This window comes from Plecotus auritus (assembly GCF_963455305.1).
Source record: "Plecotus auritus genome assembly, chromosome: 8".
Lineage (NCBI taxonomy): Eukaryota > Metazoa > Chordata > Mammalia > Chiroptera > Vespertilionidae > Plecotus > Plecotus auritus.
In genome coordinates, this window is record NC_137782.1 from 92,162,207 (window position 1) to 92,186,952 (window position 24,746).

Below are 24,746 nucleotides of genomic sequence, written 5' to 3' on the forward strand. Positions count from 1 at the left end.
TACCTGTTGTACTATTTCTGCTACAAAGGCTGGGCCATTATTGGACCCTATGGTCAGAGGCATTCCATACCATGGGATTATATCCTTCAGCAATGCCTTAGTGACTTCTCTCGCCTCATTCGTGTGAGTGGGATATGCCTCGACCCAGCCTGAAAAGGTGCAAACAAAAATTAGCAGGTATTTATTCCCTCTGCTAGGCCCTATTTCTGTAAAATCTACTTCTAATTCCTCAAAAGGAGCTTGCCCACAGCACTAAACTCCTATTGGTCCCACAGGACCCTGTTTGGCATTGTTCTGAGCACAGAGGAGGCAATGCTGAGAGACTGAGGCACACAAGGAGGGAAGATAAGCAATTAGGTAGTATCTGCCTAACAAAGCTTCTTGGGCAGTCTTCCCTAAATGAGTAAGTTCATGCTGCTGGGGGACTACTTTATGAGCTAACTGTTCTGGGACATAGACCCTATCATCTGGGAGTATCCACCAGCCTTCCTTTGTTCTCTTGCCCCCTTCTTGCTGGGCCCATTCCTCTTCCTGAGGAGTGTATTTTGGAGGTTCAGGTAACTTGGGGGCCAACATGATCCATGTCGGTGCCACTTGTTCTTTAGCAGCCAGCTTGGCTGCGGCATCAGCACATTGGTTTCCTTCTGATCTTGAGTCTTTCCCTTTCTGGTGACCTTTGCAATGGATGACGGCTATTTCCTTGGACTCCCAGACTGCCTCTAGTAACTTTAAAATCTCATTCTGATTTTTTATTCCTTCTCCTCCGGCCATCAAGAGCCCCCTTTCCTTATATATGGCCCCATGGATATGCAGGGTAGCGGCCATCAAGAGCCCCCTTTCCTTATATATGGCCCCATGGATATGCAGGGTAGCAAAGGCATAGTGCGAGTCAGTGTAGATGTTGGCACACTTATCCTTACTGAGTTCTAAAGCTCTGGCGAGGGCCCAAAGTTCTGCCCTCTGTGCTGACCATCCTTCAGGCAGGGCCTGTGCCTTGATTGTCTCAAAGTCTGATACCACTGCATATCTGGCTCGTCTTTTTCCTTCATCTAAGAAGCTGCTGCCATCTGTGAACAATACCAAGTACAGGTTTGGCAGCGGCCTATCTGTTAGATCTGGCCAGCTGGAATAAACCTCCTCTCGGACTTGCAGGCAATCATGCTCAGGGGCCCCCTCAGCAACGGGTAGAAAGGTGGCAGGATTAAGAGTTCTCCCTGCTTCTAATCTTACCTGTGGGTTCTCACTTAACAGGCCTTGATATTGAGTAATTCGAGCATGAATCAACCAGTGTTGCCCCCTTGCTTCCATCAGGTTGACAACAGAATGAGGTACTTTTACATTTAAGTTTTGTCCTAAGGTGAGCTTATCCGCTTCCTTGACTAACAATGCAGTGGCTGCAAGGGCCCTGAGACATGGGGGCCACCCGGAGGCTACTGGGTCAATCTGCTTGGAGAGATAGGCTACTGGTCTTTGCCAGGGTCCAAACTCCTGGGTTAGAACTCCTAGGGCTACCCCGCTGTTCTCGTGAACAAAAAGATTGAAGTCTTATGTCATATCTGGTAGCCCTAGTGCTGGGGCCTCAGTGAGCTTTGCCTTTATGGTGATGAAGGCTTTCTCCTTTCCGGGACTGCAGTTGATGGGTGCCTTCTCTTCTCCTTTTAAAGCTTCATAGAGAGGTTTAGCCAGGTCTGAAAACCCTGGGATCCAAATTCGACAGAACCCTGCCACTCCCAGGAATTCCCGAATCTGCTACCGGGTGCTAGGGACTGGCATGGCACATACTGCCTGCTTTCTTTCAGTCCCTAGCCTTCGTTTCCCTTGGATGATCCAAAAGCCTAGATACTTGACTTCTTTCTGACAAATCTGTGCTTTTTTATGAGACATCCGATAACCTGTTTCAGTTAACAGTCTCAGAAGGGCTAGTGTTCTCTCCCAGCACTGAGCTCGTGTGGAGCTAGCCAGTAGGAGGTCGTCTACAAATTGGAGTAGAACACACCCCAAGTCCTGTCCTGGGAACTTAGACAGATCAGATGCTAGTGCTCCACTAAAGAGAGTAGGTGAGTTCTTGAACCCTTGTGGCAGTCTGGTCCAGGTGAACTGCTCCTTGGCCCCTGTAGTTGGGTTTTCCCATTCAAAAGTGAAAAGAGGCTGGCTGGAAGGAGCTAATCTAAGGCAGAAAAAGGCATCTTTCAGATCTAGGCATGTAAACCATTCCGTCTCTGATGGGATGAGTCCCAGAGGAGTGTAGGGGTTCGGCAGTGCTGAATGCAGGGTTATAACAGCCTTATTAACAGGGCAGTAGTCATTACTCCCAGGCTTTTTGACAGGCAAGAGTGGCGTGTTCCATGGAGACCTGCATCATTTAACAAGTACCCACTGAAGCAGCCAGTCTAAGTGGACCTGGATTCCTAGGCGTGCTTCTCTCGGAATTGGATATTGGCAGATTTTAACAGGCTGTGCCCCAGGCTTTAAGTCAATCAGCACTGGAGCATGGTCCTTAGCCAGGCCTGGAGGATTTCCTTCAGCCCAGACCAGTGGGAATTCTTTTTCTAATTCAAGTTCTAATGGTGAGGCCTTTGACTGGGGGGTATAAAGTTTCTGTTCTTCCTCCCTTCGCACTGCTAGGGACAGGATCATTGGGGAGGCCTCCTCACTTAGGCAAAGCTGTGCTGAGCCATTTGGAGCAAAAGTGATTTCTGCACCCATTTTGGCTAAAAGGTCTCTACCCATTAGAGGGTACTGGGCAGTCTGGCAATACAGGATTTCATGAATTACTTGATGATCACCAAGTTGGCATCGGCGAGGGCGGCAGAATGGTCTACGAGTCTGATCCCCAGTAGCTCCAAAAATGGTGACCTCCTTTCCCGAGAGAGACGCTATTTTCTGTGTGACTACTGAGTGCTCAGCTCCTGTATCAACCATAAAGTCCACAGTCTGGCCCCCAATTTTCATTCTGACCATTGGCTCGTGGGGGCCTAGCTGAAAAGAGCCCCGTCTGTCCTAGTCGGAATCAGCCATTGCTAGCCCAATGAGATCTGCTTCGAATGGCTCTGGCTGATAGCGACTGGGTGGAAAAGGGCGTCTAGTTTTCTTACTTTGTCGTTTGGGACATTCATTCTTCCAGTGTCCTATTTCCTTACAATAGGCACACTGGTCTCTTCTCAGGCTCGCTCTTCCTTTTCCCCCTGATCTGTATTCTTGCTCCCCTTTCTGATCTGTCTGGGAGCTTGAGACTCTAAAAGCTGCTGCTACTATATTGGCCCTTCTTTGTATTCTCTTTTCTTCCTCCCTCCTTGCCACACTGTCTCAGTTGATGAAAACCTTGTTGGCTATCTCCAGCAGTTCAGTGGCATTCTTTCCTGTAAACCCTTCCAGCTTCTGTAATTTTCTCCTGACATCAGGCTGGGCTTAGCCTACAAAAGCGGCATTTACCATGGTTTGATTTTCTGGGGCCTCAGGTCTAAAGGGGGTGTAGATCTGGTATGCCTCACATAGTCTCTCATAGAAAGCTGCTGGACTTTCGTCAGGCTTCTGGAAAACCTCAGAGATTTTAGCCATATTGGTGAGCTTCTTGGCTCCGGCCCTGACCCCCTGGAGGAGAGCCAGCTGATATCTTTCTAGCCCGGCCCTTCTGTCTTCGGAGTTCGGGTTCCAATCAGGTTCCTCATCTGGGAAGGCCTCCCTGGCCCTTCTGTCTGTATCTAATATTCCTGCCAAGGCCTGGGTCTGGAGCCACTTCCGAGCCTCTGATACTATTCTCATACGCTCCTCAGTGTTGAAGAATGTGAAAAGGAGCTGCTTGCAGTCCACCCAGGTGGGCTTCTGGGTCTGGAAAATTATTTTTAGGAGGTCTATCATGGCCTGCGGTTTTTCAGAATAAGCTGGGGTGTAATGTTTCCAATTCAGGATGTCACTTGTGGTAAAGGGCTGATAATAATAGACTGGCCTTCCCTCCTGCAAGGTCCCATCTTCACCAAGCACTTGGGCACCCCGGATCTCCCTGAGAGGCATCTGACGTGCTGGTTGTGGCTTGGCCCCTTGATCGGCTGAACGCAAGCACCGCCCAACTGGCTCTGGAGAGCCCGGTTAAGGAGAGATGGCAGGGGTGGTTAAGGAGAGATGGCAGGGGTGTGGGGGAGTGTTTCTAGACTTTCCGGACCTTCCAGACCAGCTGGGGGAGCACTTGGTGTTGCCTGTGGCACATATGGAGGTAGTAAAACTGGTGGGACTTCCTCAGGGCGCCCTGGCAGAACAGGGGTTGGGTTCCCTTCTGAGGGACCTGTTTCTATTCTCCTGCCTGCTTCTCTTCTGCTTGCTCCTGCCCTGCCTGCCTCTCCTTAGCCTGCTCCTGCCCTGCCTGCCTCTCCTTAGCCTGCACCTGCCCTGCCTGCCTCTTCATTCCTGCTATTAAAACTTTACTCTGTCCCTTGTTACACACGCAGAACCGGACCCAAGGCGGCAAGGTTTGAGCAATTTCTAACCAGCTGTCTATGTAGGGAAACTGATCTGAGTGTCCAGGGTCTTTCGTGACTACATTCCAGACCACCCCGACCAGTCCCTTATCTAAGGAGCCTTCTGAGGGCCAGCTGACCCCGAAGGCTGGCCATTCTAATTCACAGAATTTCCTCAGTGTTTTGGAGTTCATTTTAATACCATACTCTCCATTGAAACCCTTTTCAAAATTTTTCAACATGCAATTGAGAACAGTGGGTTAACTTTGTCCCAACCCCATGATGATTGGTGGTGAGAGACAGACAAGGGAGGGGGTGACCTGTTTTCACAGATCCTCACTCAGATGACCACCAGGCTGTGTCCCTTGGGAGCTTAGATTTGTCTTAACTAAAGTGCACCCATATAAACCCCGGGCCTGTTCACCTCCACATGGGGGTGAGCCGCCGTTATGCCATATGACAAATCGTGGAACCGCAGGTTGGGGCCCACTTGGACTCCGTAACAGAGGTCGTGGAGCCACACAAAGGATAAGAGAGGGCAGGCCCTCTCCCTCCACACTCATACACTTTCACCAGACATTCACTCAGAGTTATAAAAAAACAGTCCACCCGATTCCTGATTCCTGACCAATTTAACTGATGAAGTCCTATGACTTCCGGGGAGGTGATCAGGCTCCCCCTTCCACTCATTGGAGTGGGCCTGACTGACTGGGGCCCTATGTTACTGATTCTGTCAACAGGTCCAGAAGTGTCCGTCCACTTTCTCCAGATGCCAGCCGGGTCCTAGGCTGAGGTCCGGGAGTGCCAGGAGTCCCCCAGTTCAATTCTGCTAAAATCAGCAGGGCGCGCCTTCCGGAGGCCTCTCCCACGCCCCCAGGCCCTAAGCCCTGTCCCCTCACCGGAGGCCAAAAAAGTCAAGCGCGGTTGGTTTCCCGGGATCAGGGAACCAGCTGTTGCAGAAGACCAAAGAAAATCAAAGACGCTTCTAAGAAAAAGAAGGGACACTGTTTAATACTCCGGTGGACTCAGGGAACAGACTTCTAAATCTGAGTGAAGGAACATGCATGGGGCTTTCCTTTATATCTCCCTCCCTGTGGTCTTTGTCCCACAAACATGGATTATGCTTCGGGTCCTTTTCGCAGGCCTTGCAAAAAGGCCCCCAGGTGTTGGGGGTCTCCAGGCCATATCTGATGGTCTGGCCTGGCGCCAGTATTAATAACCCTCCCTCTGGGGCAGTACACTGTTCACAGTAACAGGTTCTGTAAGATCAGTATCTGGGAAGGAGATAGGGACTTAATTATAGGTTATCAGGAATGTACACTGAGCTTGCTGGCTTGAATTCAGATCACTAGCCCCAAATATCAGGGTTACATTGGAATTAGCCCTTTTTAGCCTTCTCGGATGTAGAGGGTGATTGTGGTAGGAAAGTTTAAAGGTGAATATTAAGGCGGGTCATTGAGTCGTGAACTAACCTAGGAAAGCAACAGGAAATGGCTGTTCAAAGACTGGTGTCAAGAAATGGTGGTTGTCCTGGTGGGAACTAGCCCTTCTACTGAAGCAGCCCCTTGTGCTGTCACCTGGTGTCACAGGGGCCACCTTTGGTGACGGCCTTGCTGCTGGGGTCACAGAGAACCCATTTCAATGGGACACTTTCCCACAGAGACGCACAAACACCTTGGCATTCAAATCCTTCCTGCCTGCCTCACAGAACAGCATCTACCTCTCTGTTCCTATTACTTCATCAAAAGAAAAAAAAAAAAAACACTCTTTCAGAATCAGTTTCACCCATTGCTCTTAAATATTCAAATTCTGTCAGGACACAATCCAAACGTCCCATCAGGCATGCTGAGGGCCTTATAAAAGCAGCACCTTTGGGAACTGTCATGGAAGTCCCTTCCAGGGACTGAAGACTGATGAGTTTTCTCTGAAAAACAACTACATGTGAAATTCCTGTTCCTTGAAATTGCTTATAGAGCTAAAGTATTGTGTCCTCAGTGTGCCTAGATTGTCCTGCCATAGTGACCCCTTTTGTCCTCAAACCTGTCTTGGTTTGGATGATGAATTCCATATCAGCCTGGTCAGCATTCCACACTGACCATGTTTCCCGCCCTGTCCGTTAGGCCCTCCGGGTATGAGGGCACAGCTACCCCTGTGCCACCCCCAGGAAGCCATCTCTCCAGAGGCCCTGACACTTGCATCAAACCTAACACCAAGCTCTAAGGGGTTTCTGCTTTCCTGGCTGCAGTGCGGCTTCCTCCTCACCCCCTCTCCACTGCCCCTAGTCTCCAGGTATCACCTCTTTCTAGGGCTTAGCTTAACATGTGATATGTGGGAAAAGAAGGAGGAGGAGGAGGAGCAGGAGGAGGGGAAGGAAGAGGAAAAGGAGGAGGGGGAAGAGGAGGAGAAAAAGGAGGAAGAGGAGGAGGAAGAGGAGGAGGAGGAGAAGGAAGAAGAGAAGGAGGAGGAGAAGAAGGAGGGGGGCTAGAGGTTTTAAGCCTGGGACACACAAACTTCCACTGAGGCCAAGAGGCACAGAAGGACCTCTGCATAAAGACAGTTTAACACTTTGGGATGTCTGAGAGATGCTATCCTATAGGAGCTGCACCTTGGTTTTCACTGGGCTATTTTACAAGTGTGTGGAACAGAAGCTAACTTGAATAAAATACATGGTAATGCAAATCTCATTTGTTTAAACATGTGCAAAGTCTGTCCCCAGCAGACCAAAGTCCCTGCCCCACTGCAGGGATATCCAGTTTTTGCCTATTAATAAAGTGAAGTGTAAATTTACTTCACCTATTTGTAAATTTTATTTGTCAAAATATTTCAATAAAAATGTTCCTCATCTGTAAAAGTATCATACTTTGAATTCCCCTTTGAAGCAGCTGTAAACCTGTTTGATTTTTTCATTAATGAGACCAGTAAAATCTTTGGCAGGTGTTCATTTTATATCTGTATGGAAGTCATGTTTTACTTTTTTTTAACATTATCCTTTAACAACTGGTTACCTGCATGGAAAAAAAATCAACTAAGAAAGGGAAGAGAGACATAAGTTCATAGTTCAATGAAATTCTTTGTCACACTGCTTGTCCTTTCCTGTTTTGGGGTCACACGTACAGTTTAGAGGTGACTGTGACATCTGTATGATATGGCTTTAAACTTGAGCCTTGAATTCTATTTTCTTCTGCATTTCCTTTCTGGTTCTTAAGGGTAATTCTTAGATTAAAACTCTGAATTGAATACAGTGCTCAGCCAGTGCTAGGATTCCTCCCTGGGTGGTTGACATTACCATTTTCCCCAGAGAGTGATTGTGAAGACCATTTGTGTTCTTTTTTGCATAACAATAACATACTTGAATAGAATTCATATATGCATTCATCTGCCAAGCTTGAACTGAAATATTACCCTTCAAAATCTCAACTCCAGCAATTTTGAATGGCTGTCCAAAATCTGCTTCTGAGCCTGTCACTGCTCCCCTTGATGACTTCCAAGGTTCCCCCCACTGCCCAAAAGTAGGTTCCAAATCACTTATCTTGATGTATTCAGAGTCCTTCCATTTCTCATTTACTCTGTTAGATGCCACAGCACTGCCCCTGGTACACAGAGTTCTACAAAGGACCTGTCATTTCCAAATTTAACTTGTGATTTTTGTGTCCCCTCCACCACGAGACTCCCTTTCTCTGTTTTCTGAACTTCTACTCATTCTCTAAACTGAGCTCTTGATTCACCAGACCAGGACCATTTCTGTCACCCTTCCCCTCCCAGAAAAATTCAGTGCCCCCCTCATCTGTAATCTTATAACACTTTAGTCATGTGGGGAAGACAACACTTGGTTGTTGCAGAAGACTTGAGAAAAACCAAGCAACGCTTTAGAGAAAAGAAGTTACACAGTTTATTACGCCTGAAGACCCAGTGGAATAACTTCCAAAGTCTGAGCAAAGTAATATGCAGGGAGCTTCTCTTTTATATCTTTCTGGTATCTTTGTCCCTAAAATATGGATATGCTTCCAGTCCTTTCATGGGCTTTGCAAAAAAGGCCCCAGGTGTTGGGGGTTTTGAGACCATATCTAAATGGTCTGGCCTGGTGCCAGCACTAATAACCCTCCCCCACTTTGGGGCTGTGCACTGTTCATAGTTTATGACTTCTGTATTTAGGTAACAGGTCTTGCAAGACCAGTTTCTGGGAAAGAGGCAATGACTTAATTATAGTTTATCAAGAATGTACACTGGGCTTGCTGGCACAGATTCAGATTGCTACCACCCCCCTGCCCCAAATATCAGGGTTACATTGGAATTAGCCTTTTAGCCTTCTCATGGTCATAGTTAGAACTGGTGATGACATTTGTAGGACCCAGTGCAAATAAAAATGTGGATCCCCTTTTTCAAAATTATTAAGACTTTCATGATGGCAAGAGCAGGGCATTGGGAATTCTTAACTTCTCCTCTCTTGAATACACCAAAGTTTGGGAGATGGTATCCTTTTTTACCTGGTTAAGCAATTAACTCAGTTTTGTCTTATTAAGAGGTTGTACTGATGACATTTGGGGAGCCAACTATTGACAAGCTGCCACCTCCTTTGGAAAGCCTTCCAGGTAAGAAGGTAAGACATTGAAAGGTTAACATGGTGATGCACATGGGTTGGATAAATAGCCAGTTCCGATGGTGATTAAAGAAAATTAAACTTATTGAAGGAAAGAGGATGGGGGTTGGGCTGTCCAAAGGGAAGGGCTACACAGCACCAAGCCAAAGGGAAATTGGGTCCAGGAGCTGGAGTTTCATTCTTATATGTACTGGGTTTGGAGGCTGAGGTGGTGGGCTTGGAATGCTGATGGAATGCAGGTATATAGTCAGGAGTCTTTAGGTCAGCTCCAGTTCCTTATATGGTCTGACTCCTGGTGTTCAGCAAGCTTTTCCTAGCCTTTGTCTTCTGTGGCTGGAAGCTTACAAATGGCTGTTAAGGATTATATTGCCCTATAGTCCTAACAGACACCATTCAAGGAAATCTGAGAACAGTTCATTAGGTCCCACCTATATCAGGCATCTTCCTTAGAGTTATCAGTGAGGATACCTGAACTAGGCTGAGCATCCTGAGGGCAAAGAACTAGATCATGGGGCTGTACCCTTCTCTTCATGCTAGACCCATACTGGGTACACAATACAGGAGTGTGAAAGTGTAGGGGCAGAAATAGAATATTGGGAATTAGTTATAATTATAAGAAACTAGAGGCCCAGTGCACGAAAATTTGTGCACTCAGTGGAGAGGGTCCCTCAGCCCAGTCTGCGCCCTCTCGCAGTCCAGGACCCCTTCGGGGATGTCCACCTGCCGGCTTAGGCTTACTCTCCAGGGGATCAGGCCTAAGCTGGCAGTTGGACATCCCTCAGGCAGCCTGGGAGCCTTCGGAGGATGTCCCACTAACAGGCCTAAGCCCTTGTCAGACATCCTTAGCAATGCCGTGGAGGCGGGAGAGGCTCCTGCCACCACCGCTGCACTGGCCATCCATGAGCCGCCTTCTGGCTAAGCAGTGCTCCCCCTGTGGAAGTGCACTCACCACCAGGAGTCAGATGTTCATCACCACCAGGGGGCAGCTCCTGCATTGAGTGTCTGCCCCTGGTGGTCAGTGCGTGTCATACTGACTGGTCGTTCTGCCATTAGGGTCAATTTGCATATTATCCTTTTATTATATAGGGTATAAATCATGCTCTGTTAACTGTGATTGTTCTGTTCTGATTAGAGAAAGCACATTCTAACCTGGCTGTGAGTTGCATGCCCTGGACATGGGAGCTCACATTGGAATGCAGTCCATCCTCCTGTCCTGAGAAATGCCTATCATTATGGAAAGATTTACAACCTCATGGCTGAGACAGTCTAGTCCCAGAGGCACCCACTCTTTGCAACCCCCAGCCCTATTGTCTGTAACCATTATACCTGCCTACTTTCCCATGCCTATGCTTACATTCCCATGTAATCATTACCCTTCTACCCAATATAAGCAGTTGGCTTATGGGAAGAGGTAGAGCAGATTTTTGTGGATGACCTGCTGCTCTCCCATACTGCAGCATTATTAGAATAAACATGCATATATGATTCAACCCTGTCGCTGCTTAATTGGCTGAAGTAGTGACAGGCAGCCCAGATCCCTTGGTTGTTCGGTTATAAAAGGACTTGTAAGAAGGAACAAAGAGACACAATATGTCATGGAAGTATAAACCTATAGGACAAAAATTGGTGATTCAATGGAAAACAAGGTAATATCCAGAGCAAACCCATTTGGATCACCTAACTCTGATTCTATGAGAATTATTTACAGCTCTGCGAATTGGGGCTCATAGTAATAACTTTGTTATTGAAGATAACTGGTAGCAATGAAAAATAATTCTTATGTATAGACACACAAATGTTGTTCAGTCAACATCCAATTGACCTCCCAGGCCCACTGCAGAAAAGCTGTTACTTCCATTCACACCCTCATTTCAGAAACCCTGACCTATAAATGCCATCTGTGTCTACTTCCCTTGAATCTGTTAGAACATCTGCTGGCTTCCTTGTTTAATTTATTAGCTCAATAAAAGTTTCAACATGCACACCTTTTTATATTTATATGAAAACCATGATTTTACCATTTTGAAATTATTCTTTTACATGGTATCTTAAAAAGAAATGGACTCAGAGAGACCCAGCACAGATTGGTGGTCACCAGAGGCATGGATGGGGGGGTGGGGGGGGAAGTAGGTAAAAGTGGTCAAAAGGTACATACTTCCAGTTATAAAATAAATAAGTCCTGGGGATATCATGTACAGCATGGTGACTGTAGTTAACAGTATCATATTGTACATTTGAAAGAAGGTGAAGGGATTAAGCAAAAAACATATAACACAAAGTCTCAGACAACATAATGGTGATAGCCAGAGGGAAAGAGGGTGGGGTAGGTGAAGGTGGGCAAAGGCTAGGGAAATGGGGATGGAAAGAGACTCTGCTTGGGGCCATGGGCCCACTATGCAGTGCGCAGATGGTGTTTTGTTGGGTGGTACACTTGAAATAGTACAGTTTTGCGAACCAATGTAACCCCAATAAATTCAAATTTTTAAAAAGAAAATTGCTAAGATATCTTATCTAATAAAAGAGTAATATGCAAATTAAACATCACTCTGCTACACCCACAAGCCACGCCCACCAGCCAATCAGGAGCAAATATGTAAATTAACCCAACCAAGATGGCTGTGGCCACAGAGCAAGCAGGAGTCTTGGGTTTCCCAGGTAATGGAAGAAGCCAAGCTTTCCACACACCCTGGCCAGCCTAGGCCTCCACTCAAGGCTACAAAGTTTCAATTATAGAAGATAAATAAATCCCAACAAAAATGGCTGTGGCCACGGAGCAAGCAGGAGGCTTGGCTCTGTTCGAGGCTACAAAGTTTCAATTATAGAAGATAAATAAATCCCAGATACCAGGGCCTCCACTTGGGTTGCCAGGGGCGTGGCCGGCCTGCAGACCACCACAGGACCCTCACCCAGGCCACCCCATGCCCCAAGGGAACCCCCACCTTGATCCGGGACACCCTTCAGGGCAAACGAGCTGGCCCCCACCCATGCACCAGGCCTCTATCCTATCTAATAAAAGAGTAATATGCAAATTGACCATCACTCCAACACACAAGATGGCTGCCCCCATGTGGACACAAGATGGCCGCCACAAGATGGCCATCAGGGGAGGGCAGTTGGGAGGGACCAGGCCTGCAAGGGAGGGCAGTTGGGGGGCATCAGGCCTGCAAGGGAGGGCAGTTAGGGGTGACCAGGCTGGCGAGGAGGGAATTTTGGGGCAACTGAGCCTGCAGAGAAGGGCAGTTGGGAGGGACCCAGGCCTGCAGGGGAGAGCAGTTGGGGGGGGATCAGGCCTGCAGGGGAGGGCAGTTAGGGGTGACCAGTCCTGCAGGGGAGGGCAGTTAGGGGCAAACAGGCTGGCAGGGGAGCAGTTAGGCATTAATCAGGCTGGCATGGGAGTGGTTAGGGGATGATCAGGCTGGCAGGCAGAAGCGGTTAGGGGCAATCAGGAAGGCAGGCAGGCGAGCAGTTGGGAGCCAGCAGTCCTGGATTGTGAGAGGGATGTCTGACTGCCCATTTAGGCCCGATTCTACCAGGATTGGGCCTAAATGGTCAGTCGGACATCCCTCAAGGGGTCCCAGATTGGAGAGGGTACAAGCTGGGCTGAGGGACACACACCCCCATGCATGAATTTCTAGTGTTAACATAAAAACATTCAAACCTGTAAGTTTATGAGTTTATTTGAGCCAAACTGTCGACAATTGCCGGGAAGCAAAATCTCAACATATTGGGACTAATGCTCCAGAGAATGGTGGCTTTCATCTATTTTTATATGTTGCAATCAATGAAGGGAACTTAAGTGGGTTACATGAAATCCATTGGTGATAGATTAGGGAAGTGGGAGAAAGCAAAGCAGGGGAAACCTCTGGGATTGGCTAAAAAATAAAATGATAGACATATACTTAGGTGGGTGCAAGAGCAATTAACATGGTAACAATAACAATGAAGGAATTGGTGGTATCTGTCTTGGCATCCAGGCACATTAGGTTGTACCCCAAGGGGTCTGGAAAAAGAGAAGTTACAAGTTACCCAGACATTTCAAGGGTATGTTATCATAGATGCAAAAAGACAGATAGGCTCAGTTAAGGTAAAGATTGAACTTGTCAGTGAAGATACCAGCCTAGGGCTTAACTACCCACCATAACTGCTTTTAGTTAAAGTTTAATTTCAGACCATCCTTTGTGGTTACTCTAGGTCTTTGAGTTTGTAAGACTGCCATGCAGGCCCTCCCTGAGCATATCAGGTTAGCATGGGGCCCCTTTCATTCACAGATAGTAAACATTAAAAATTCTTATCACAAGAAAAATTGTAACTGTGTGAGGTTGATGGATGTTAACTGAACAAATCATTTTGCAATATGTGTAAATATCACATCTTTATGTTGTACACTTCACACTAATACAATGCCAATGATATCTCAATAAAATGAAAAAAATAAAATCCTTTAATAACATCTAATTCTGTTATAGCAAATATTATTTAGATTTTTGAAAGTAGGAAAGAAGGGAGGGAGAGAGATGGAGATGGCTTCCTAAGGCTCCATCAGCCTGATTACACTTTACACAGGTTCCCTCCTGACCAAGTGCCTCACCATCCCCAATGCTGCCCTTTCTTAGAGTGTTTACTTTAGAAAACTTGTCATTATAAATTCTTCCTCTGCCCCTTTGAGATGTAAATATTTCTGAGCCTCTTGCCAGTTTCCCAGTCCAGGAATGTCTTTCTCAAGAACCTGGGGGCCACTGCTTAGAAACGTAATCATCAAGAAAGATGAGCTGAGTGAAATAAGCCAGCCACAGAAGGACAATGACCACGTAATTCCACCTACAGGAGGCATCCCTATGGTCAAACTCCTGGAAACAGGCAGTAGAGAATGGATGCCAGGGGCTAGGGGAAAGAGAAATAGTGTGTGTGTGTGTGTGTGTGTGTGTGTGTGTGTGTGTGTGTGTGTGTGTGTAGAGGGTGGGTGTTGTTCAAAGGATATAAAGCTTCAGTTAGGTAAGATGAACAAATTCTAGAGATCTATTGTATAACACTGTGCCTGTGGGTAACAATACTGTATTGTGCATTTAAATTTTTGTTAAGAAATCTCAAATTAAGTGTTTTTATGGGTGGTAAAGACACAAGACAATATATAGATTATGTATTGTAAAATTGTATATCTGAAACCAATATAATTTTAATAACCAACATCACCCTAATAAATTCAATTAAAATATTAATTAATTTTAAAAAGAATGCAAGGAACGGCGGGGGAGAGAAAGAAGGGAAGGAAGAAAGGAAAAGAAAGAAAAGAATCACCCAGTCTCTGTGGAAGGTTAGGAAGCTAACTTAGGTGAGCACCAATTAGCAAACACTGATGGCTTAAAGACTGAGACCCACCTTGCCCTGATGTCTTCCCCCAGCTCACCCAGCACTTTGAGCACTTCCCTTCCTCTTGCTTAATAAGATTGTGTCCACTCTCTCCCTATAACAACAGTTTTAAATAAAGTCTCCCTTGCCTCTTTAACTCAATCCAGTACAATTTTTTCTTGGACAATGGAGAGAAGAAGGAAATGCATTAAAGAAAAAATCCTCAACAACAAAATCCCAATTCCATCTTCACCTGCAGTCACATTCCCATTCCCAGGGAAGCACCGGATACAGGTCACACTCACTTGTGTGCTTTCAAAGAGACAGATGGTTTCCTTGTCGTGCCTGACGTCAGCTTATATTGAAATATTTATTCATGTGGTGATTTTTATAAATAGCTGTCTTTTGTGCTACACTGAGTCAATATCATTTTTAAAAAATATTCTATCCTAGCACCTAGCTACGTAAGTCCTGCAATATGTATGAGTTAAACGAATAAATAATCTTCTCCCCAAATGAAAATATCTTATTTTTCTCCCAAACATCACTTTCTTAGAGAAAAATAAAAAGTTTGTCTCAGTTGAACTGCAATTTATCTGGAATCCTTAGATTAATTTCCACATATAAACTATCTTTCATCATATCTCCCTGCAAAGGTGCTACTAGAGTCAGGTCATTCCACCTCCAAAATGCTGACCTCAATGTTCATTTTCTTCCTTTGATACAGATTGGATATTACAAAAGTCCCGGTCCTTCTAATTTTGAGTGTTCAGTGCACATCCGTTGTGATTTAAAAATTCAGGAAATTTAATTGACTCCTAATGTTTTCATGCTCACACTTGTTTTCCTTGCTTTGGAGCCAAAGCTGTGCCTGTCCCGTTACTTAATGGGAGTCCTCATTGCAAGCTAATGCTGAATCAATATTTTACAGAGCAGCTTGCAATCGTGGTCACGTTTCTGATGTGCTGCTGGGTTCCACGCGTGGCCAGAATACCAATCTTGAGAACTGCTCCCTGGCAAAGCCGATCTGTGATGGTCTCTGACAACCCAAGTGTTTTATCCGCTGCCTGCCTCTGGACATACAAGACACAGAGGCAAGGAAAAGCTGTTGTATGGCCCTTGGTGTGCCAGTTAGCAAAGGCCACCACCGACCTGGCCGGGGGGATTCTTGTGGAACAAAATACACTCAGATAATTGAGAATGGCTCTTACAAGTGGATGTTTCTGCCCAGCCTGTTCTGTGAAGCACAGAATCAAACAGAAGGAGCACAGCTCTCACCCAGACCTGAGGGACTGGCTGCAGGTCCTCAGTTTGCAAATGAATGCGACTTACTGTAAGCACTGTTTTCAGCGCTTTTCTTTGAAAGCACACAAGTGAGTGTGACCTGTATCCGGGGCTTCCCCAGGAATGGGAATGTGACAGCAGGTGAAGATTGTAAGGATGGCTGTAGCCCATGAATGAGTGAGAGGAGGTGATGCTGGGGGAAGGGGTGTGCATGTTAAAAATTGAAAGTGGGAAACTGCAAGTGGTGGGACATCACTTGATTTATAGACCAGATCAAGAGTGTTGATATTTGGCCCAAGAGCCATAGGAAGTTATGGAGGAGTTCCAAGAGACCATCCTGCCTTAGTTGGTTTGGCTCAGTGGATAGAGCATTGGTCTGTGGACTGAAGGATCCCGGGTTCGATTCTAGTCAAGGGCACATGCCCAGGTTGCAGGCTCCATCCCCAGTAGTGGGGATGTAGAAGGCAGCCAATCAATGATTCTCTCTCATCATTGATGTTTCTATCTCTCTCTCCCTCTTCCTTCCTCTCTGAAATCAATAAATATATATTACTAGAGGCCCGGTGCATGAAATTCGTGCATAGGGGGCATTGTCCCTCAGCCCAGCCTGAACCCTCTCCAATCTGGGACCCCTCAAGGGATGTCCGACTGCCTGGGATCAGGCCTACACAGGCAGTCGGACATCCCTCTCACAATCCAGCACTGCTGGCTCCCAACTGCTTGCCTGCCTGCCTTCCTGATTGCCCCTAACTGCTTCTGCCTGCCAGCCTGATCACCCCCTAACCACTCCCATGCCAGCCTGATTGATGCCTAACTGCTCCCCTGCCAGCCTGATTGTCCCTAACATCCCTCCCCTGCAGGACTGGTCACCCCTAACTGCCCTCCCCTGCAGGACTGGTCACCCCTAACTGCCCTCCCCTGCAGGACTGGTCCCTCCCCAACTGCTCTTCCCTGTAGGCCTGGGTCCCCCCAACTGCCCTTCCCTGCAGGCCTGGTTGCCCCCAACTTCCCTCCTCTGCCGGCCTGGTCACCCCTAACTACCCTCCCCTGCAAGCTTGATCACCCCCAACTGCCCTCCCTTACAGGCCTGGTCCCTCCCAACTGCCCTCCCTCGCTGGCCATCTTGTGGGAGCCATCTTGTGACCACATGGGGGCAGCCATCTTTGACCACATGGGGGCAGCCACCTTGTGTGTTGGAGTGACGGTCAATTTGCATATTACTCTTTTATTAAATAGGATATATAGAGAGACTGTCCTTGCTGCTGTTTGGATAAGGGTTCCAGGGCAGCTGGAGGATAAGCCTGCTGAATGAATGGGCTCAGTTGGCTGGTCAGGTGAGAGATGCTAGGAGTTTAGACAGAGGGTAGCCATGGAAATGGAAAGAGATGAACAGATTTGAGTAATATTGGAGAGTTGAGCAGGGGTGGGGTGGGGTTAAACTAGTGTCTATTAAATGAATCAATCAAAGCAGATCAAAGCTCCTTCTAGCAAACTGCATGGGTGACCCAGATGCATGACCAGGACCACTGTGGGATTTTGTTGCAGTGGGCAGGTTGCTAAGAATGATGTTCTCCATAGTTAGGAAGGGATTACTAAACCGCCAACTCCCAACCCTTTCCTTCCAAATTATAAAGTCATTCTTTAAGACCAGGAAAGGCATTTGTTGTCCATGATGACTCATCTCAGAATCCTCATTAAAACTTTGGAAACAAAGCCCTTTGGCCCTGGGCAATTCAGCCAGGCTCAGATGAGCTTTGCTCTGCAGAATTTTCCACTGTAAGGCACCCACGGAAGGCAGGGTATTTGTGAAAGCAGCAGCAAAACGAAGGAATGGGTTTTTCCTTATCAGCTACAAGACAGATAAACATTGGTCTAGTGGTAGAAGTCAGTGCTAGGCCTGAAACCTTCTACCTCAATTTAGGCGCAATCAATTTTTATGAAGTTGACTATGGGTGGGATGTTTTCAAGGGGAAAAAAAGCTGTGGAATTAAACATCATGCAGGAAAGGGGAGACTTTCTACTGTCCATGGCAGCTAAGTCCCCCCATTGTTTCCTAGTCTATACTGAGTGAACAATCGAGAAGCCAGTGAGTCTTAAACAGCAGCGTGGGAGTCATTTCCCAGAAATGCTGAGTTCAGGTCTGAGATGGGGCCGAGGAGGCTTTTTAAAACCCTCAGCTGAGTTCAGGGAAATGCTGAACAGTTCAAATAGGTCCAGGGTTCTCTGTGAAATACAACAGGATCCTACAGAACCTCTGAAAGCCAGATGGGCCACAGTAGATGTACAGTTTTTTAAATTAGTTTCACAGAATTACTGTGATTTATTTTTGCTCACATGAAGTGGTTTCTGGGTAGTCTCTCTGGCTTTCTTTAGGATTCTATATACTACTAGAGACCCGGTACACAAAATTCATGCATGGAGGGGCGGGGGGTGGGGGGAGTCCCCTCAGCCCAGCCTGCACTCTTTCCAATCCGGGACCCCTTGGGGATCGAGCCTCTCACAATCCTGGACTCCTAATCACTCACTTGCCTGCCTGCCTGGTGGCCCCTAACTGCCCCCCTGCCCCGCCAGCCTGATTGCCCCTAACTGCACCACTGCTGGCCTGGTTGCTCCTAACTGCCCCCCACCGTCCTGGTCACCCCATATTGCCCCCCCCTGCCAGCCTGGTCACCCCCAACTGCCCCCCTCTGCTGGCCTGGTCACCCCTAGCTGCCCTCCCCACCAACTTGGTCACCCCCAACTACCCCCTGTGCCAGCCTGTTACCCCTACCAGCCTAATTGCCCCCAAGTGCCCCCCATGCTGACCTGGTCACCCCCAACTGCAACACCCCCCAACAGCTTGGTTGCCCCTAACTGCCCCCTGCTGCCAGCCAGGTCACCCCCAATAGCCCCCTCCCTACCAGCCAGGTTGCCCCCAACTTCCCCCCTGCTGGCCTGGTCACCCCCAACTGTCCCCCCTGCCAGCCTGGTTGCCCCTCACAGCCCCCCCCCCCCCTTGGGCCTGGTCATCCCATGCAGCCTGCTGTTCAGTCGTTTGGTCATCCCTCACTAAGCCCCCTGCCAGCCTGGTTGCCCCATGCAGCCTGCTGTTCATTCGTTTGGTCCTCACTAACCCCCTTGCCAGCCTGGTCGTAGGCAGCCATCTTGTGAGGTCATGAAGGTTAATTTGCATATTATCTCTTTATTATATAGGATTATGTCCACTCCCCTGCCAAAGATCATCTTCTTCAGAAAAGTCAATATTGTTGATGCATTTCTGCATAGAAACCTTTTTTTACTTGAATAAAACCAGCACTTCTGCAGGGATTATGATTTTAGGAGAGAAGATACTTTTGACAAAGAGAATTTTAAAATAGTAGCTATATTAGTGATCCCCCTTAAGCCTTGGTCAACAAGAAGGTGCTGGGTCCACACCCCAAGGGTGAAAAAGTGGAATCCTACCTAACTGATGAGGTTAATCATCTATAAACATAAACTCCCAGTCTGTCAGAAGATATCACTGAGTGGATGTTAATCCAGTTGTATTTCTTAGAAATGATCTTTGTGTCCTAAATAATCCAACTAGATTTCTTAGAAATGCTCTTTATGTCCTAAATAAAAGGATATATCATAGACCAGTGTTTAAAAATGTTAAGGTAAAAACATTCAAACCTGTAAAGAATTTTTGTGAGTTTATTTGAGCCAAGCTGTCAACAATTGCCGGGAAACAGTATCTCAAGGGAATGGGATAGTACTCCAGGGAATGGCGGTTTCTCATCTATTTTTATACATTGCAATCAAAGGAGGGGACATAGGTGGGTTACATAAAATCCATTGGTGATAGATTAGAGAGGCAGGAGAAAGCAAAGCAGGGGAAACCTCTGGGATTGAATAAAAAGTAAAATGATAGACACATACTTAGGTGGGTGCAGGATAGCCAACATTCAACAATTAACAAGATAACAATAACAATGAAGAAATTGGCATTTATTGGCACCCAGGCACATTAGGTTGTGCCTCAAGGGGTCCAGAAAAAAGGAAGTTACAACTTACCCAGACATTTCAAGGATGTTATCATAGATGCAAAAAGACAGGTAGGCTCAGTCAAGGTAAAGGTTGATCTTGTCAGTGAAGATACCGGCCTAGGAGGTGACTACTCACCATAACTGCTTTTAGTTAAAGTTTAATTTCAGGCCATCCTTTGTGGTTACTTTAGGTCTCTGAGTTTGCAAGACCGCTATGTAGGCCTCCCCTGAGCTTGTCAGGTTGCATGTGTCCCCTTTTCGTCCACAAAACATGATCCACACACCAGCCATTCACTGGCTGTGTGACTGTGGGCATTTGATAATCTTTCTAAGCTTCATACCTTTTGCAGGTAAAATATGAAAATAGAAATAACTATAACTGTCAAATTTTTGTGAATATTTAAAAAGACACTAAATATATATATACTTACAGATTACAAATTTTATTTGATTATTTGCTGTTTTTATTGGTTTATATTGTTTTGACTTAAAGGTTAACAATATTAAAATTCAATATATTTTCTATATACTCATTTTAACCAATTAATTTTTACTACGAAAAAGATTATCTTTGCATATTAAATATCTAGAAATGAACTTTAAAAAAATTCAAAGCTATAAGAAGAAACCATAAAGATTTGCTGAAGGAAACTTAAGATGAAAGAAATTCAATATTGCAAATCTATCCATTCTCCCAAAATTAATAATTAATCTCACAATACCAGTTCAATAAAATTCCCATAAAGCCTCCATAGAAATTGATTGATCTCAAAGTTCATTTAAAAGAATAAATATAGGAGAAGCAGCAAAATTATTCTGATAAAAAAGAGAAAGGAATTACTAGAATCAGCATATACTATGTAAAAGTCATAGTATTTTAACAGTATGCAGGAAAATATAATAAATATTTTCATTGAAGCAAGCTTAGTAAGAGTTTCTCATTTGAACCTAAAACAAAAGAGACCAATACAGTGTTGATAAATATTTGGTCCCCAAATTTTGATGTCATGAAACTATCATATAGAAATATGCCTTGTGATGCATTAAAATATTTACAGGAATGTTCATTGTGGCATATTTTTCATTGTTAAAAGCTGGTCAAATCTAAATGCCTATGAGTAAATTATATTTGAGCCCAAATATTGTGAAGCCCTGTCCAACTGGACATCACCCTATGTCAATGAAATCTCTTTCCAAACCCTCTTTAACACCTAACAAAGTTTAACACACACAAATTCTTGTGATGATGATGATGATGATAAATAGTTATTGAGTGTTTACTATGTCACTTTGCTTACTTTTCACTATCTCACTTATGTATCACCAAAATCCCATGAGGTAGACCTGGATTCTTCCTAGTTTTCAGATGAGGAAACCACTGCTCAGAATGATTAAGTAACTCTCTGAGGGTCACAGAGCCAGAACTCATACTAAAGTCAGCCTAACATCAAAGCAACACTCTGGACTGCTTCGTGATGAAAAAGAATAGAGTTTTATAAAAGGCACTAATTAAATTTCTTCACTTAGATCTTGAATAACCATCAGACATCAGAGGTGGAGCTTATTAAACCTGCTGAGTTTTGACCTCTGGAGACAATAACGTTTACTATTGTCTTTAGTCACCATCTTTATTGTATCCTGCTGAGGAAATGCCTCACCCATTTTTCTGGAGACACAGATGTGATACTTAATATAAATAGTAGATATTTAATATTTATACTATGCTATCTTGTATTATTAGTGATTTTTCCATGTATATATTTATATTCGAACCATGTACCTTATACTTTATTATAAGTCCTATCACAAAAACATGAGAAAACAAACATATGTGATGACAGTAATAATGATGACAATCATAATTGACTAGAGGCCTGGTTCATGAATTTGTGCATAAGTGTGGTCCCTCTGGGTGGCCTGCAGGGATTGAGCCAAAACACGCAGTCCAACACCACCTGCAGCTCCTACCTGCCACTCCCGCTCATCCCGGCCCCACTGTGCCTGCTGTGGGCTTGCACCCAATCAATCCTGACTGGGAGAGGCTCACACTGCTGCAGCAGCACTCACCAGCCATGAGTCCTGTCTCTGTCACCCTCCCAAGGGGAGTGGCCTGCAGGATCAGGCTGAAACCGGCTCTCCAACATCCCCTGAGGGGTTCCGGATTGTGAGAGGGCGCAGGTCAGGTTGAGGGACCCCACCAGTGCACAATCAAGCCTGGGGAGGGACCACGGGAGGCCTCCAGGATGTGTCTGGCCCATCTCACTCAGTCCCAATCGGCTGGACCCCAGTAGCAAGCTAACCTACTGGTCGGAGCATCTGACCCTGGTGGTCAGTGCACATCATAGCAACTGGTCGACTGGTCAACCGTCTGCCCCCTGGTGGTTAGTGCATGTCATAGCGAGTGGTTGAGCAGCCTTAGCATATCATAGCATATTACACTTTGATTAGCTGTTCGGTTGTTCTGTCGCTCGGTCTATTTGCATATTACCTTTTTATTATATAGAATGTTTTATTTCAAGTTCCCATCATTCTAGAGGCAGATTCAGAACAAAGTTAAAAGTAGAATAGAAAAAAAATAAGTAAAATTGGAAAACATTCTCAGTTTATTTTCTCCTAAAATTTTATGCACACTTGTTGTAACGTAATTATCCCAAATGTAAAGAAAGAGTCTTGTTTTAGCTTTTCCCATACTATTCTTCCATCTCTTGAAAATATGAAAGTGAATGTGTGTAAGTTTCTTATTTTAATTACAGTTTATTTCTAATCATGCCTGTAGAGAGCACCTGGGAAGGCACATGGGCATTCTTCCTTAATAATTGTCAGCTGAACCCAAGGCGACAGGCAAAGCCGCGTCTTGGTTACACATCTTACCAAAAAGGCAGATGTGTTCTCAGCATTGACTCTTATCTTTGCCCAGGTGTAGGGAAGTGGGTTTTGATATCTAAATCCAGCCTAGCACCAGGAATGCTCAGGGCCTACTCAAGAATGCAAATAATCTCCTTTTGTCTTGACCTTTTGGTTAAACTTCCTGGTATTTGGGGGTATAAAATAAACACATTGCATTGGCTCTGGGTCACTGTCTCTCCATCAGAAGAGGGCAGCAGTCTACCCGGCCCCAGCTTTTCTTTCTATCTCTGTGTCTTGTCTCTTTCTTTTATTTCTCAACCCCAGCCACCTCTACTCAGGAATTGGACCCGCTCTCTAGCTGCGCTGGACGCGGAAAAGAGAGAAAATAGTTACACGTGCCTGTTGCCTCCAAACCAAGAAACTGATTTTCTCCGATTCTCATGCACTGATTGGAAAGGACTTCAGCACAGTTTGTTTCTGTAATAACTCCACTACCTGCCACCTATCTCAACCTCACAATAAAAGTGATTTGATTATATTATGCAGATTTGTGTTCTCTCGGGTTTTAATATCAAGTTAGCATTTTGGGGTTTTCTCCATAGTGAGAATTATACATGCTGACTATGTATAAATTATGTCCTCTTAATAGTTAATGTAATTTAGTCCAAAGCTATTACTAGCCTAATTGGGTTTTCTTGTGCCTTGGCTTAAGGTCTAGAATGGAGCAAATGTAAAGGGCTGAATACAGAGAGGTTAATTATGCTTAAAACCTGCAAAATAGCTAGTTTTCAGTCCATTACACACACACACACACACACACACACACACCATGAGGAAAAAGACCCAAAGAAATTCTTCCAACGAAAAATGAACTCACACCTTCCTTCTTAGGCCGGTGTGCTACCATAGCTCAGGTTTTAACATAGCGCTTGCCTCCTTCCAGTTTCACAATACAGTTTTCTGCCAAATTATTTGTTCTCAAGAGCTATTCAGCTCACAGTCTGTGTTTAAAATGGCTCCCCAGTGCCTATGAAATTAAGTATAAACTCTTCACTCTGGCCTTCAGGAATTCTCTAATTTGAACCCAATTTATCTGCACAGTATCATAGCCCTCTACTGCACTACATGATCATTAGCTTAATGAAGACAGCTTAATTAACGTGCCCCAAACACTCAGCCAACTTCCCACCTCCGAGCCACCACTGATGCTCACATGAACTTCCCCCACTGTCTCCAAAGCCTTTGGCATCTTCCTGAAATCCTGCTCGTCTCCATTCCACTCCATTTTAGGGCACTGGGCTGGATTCATAGGAGCATCAGATAGCCCAGCACACAGTCATGCTGGGTTCTAGAAAACCAGAATGACAACCCAGCACCATTGGACCTATATACACCACCAGTGGATGGCCTTTTCCAGTGATTTGTTTGCCTTCTGTATATATTTTCCAAACATGAAGATTTAATGGATTCAATTGTTTGCCATAAAATGTAGAACTTTCTTAATGGAAACAATTAGTGTCAAGGAAGCTCAGAGACAGCTTTCTCTGGGTCCAGACAATCACAAATCATTAGCTTGTGCATCAGTCCTTTACCCACCAGTTATTGTGGCCAAGTCCTTGAGCTCAGAGAGCAGAGACAGCAAGGATGTGTGTAGGAATAGAACAGATCATGCTGAAGACATATGGATGCCTTTCTGTTGAGTCCCCTTTCAGGCCCCTAAATCCCATAGGCAGATACAAACTCTTTCTTGTTTGTGAAAAATTAGAGAAGGAGGGTGTGAACATAGCAGTGACAATGAAGGAACTACTGACACACAAAATAACATGAATGAATCTCAAAAACAATATGCTGCCAGGGTCAGTGCAACTCAGTTGGCTGAGCATCATCCTGTGCACCAAAAGGTGGTCAGTGTGATTCCCAGTCAGGGCACATGTCTGGGTTGAGGGTTTGATTCCTAGTGGAGGGCACGCAGGAGGCAGCAGATTGATGATTGATGTTACCCTCTCACATCAATGTTTCTCTCTCTCCCTCCCTCTTCCTATCTCTCTAAAAATCAATAAAAAAAAATAAAGAAAACAATATGCTGAGTGAAAGCAGGCACATGCCATAGAGTACATACTGTATGAGTCCATTTATAAGAAGTCTTCAAGCAGGCCAAACAATTGAAGTAGAAATCCAACAGCAGATGTTTCACTGGGGGTATAGAAGTTGGCCAGG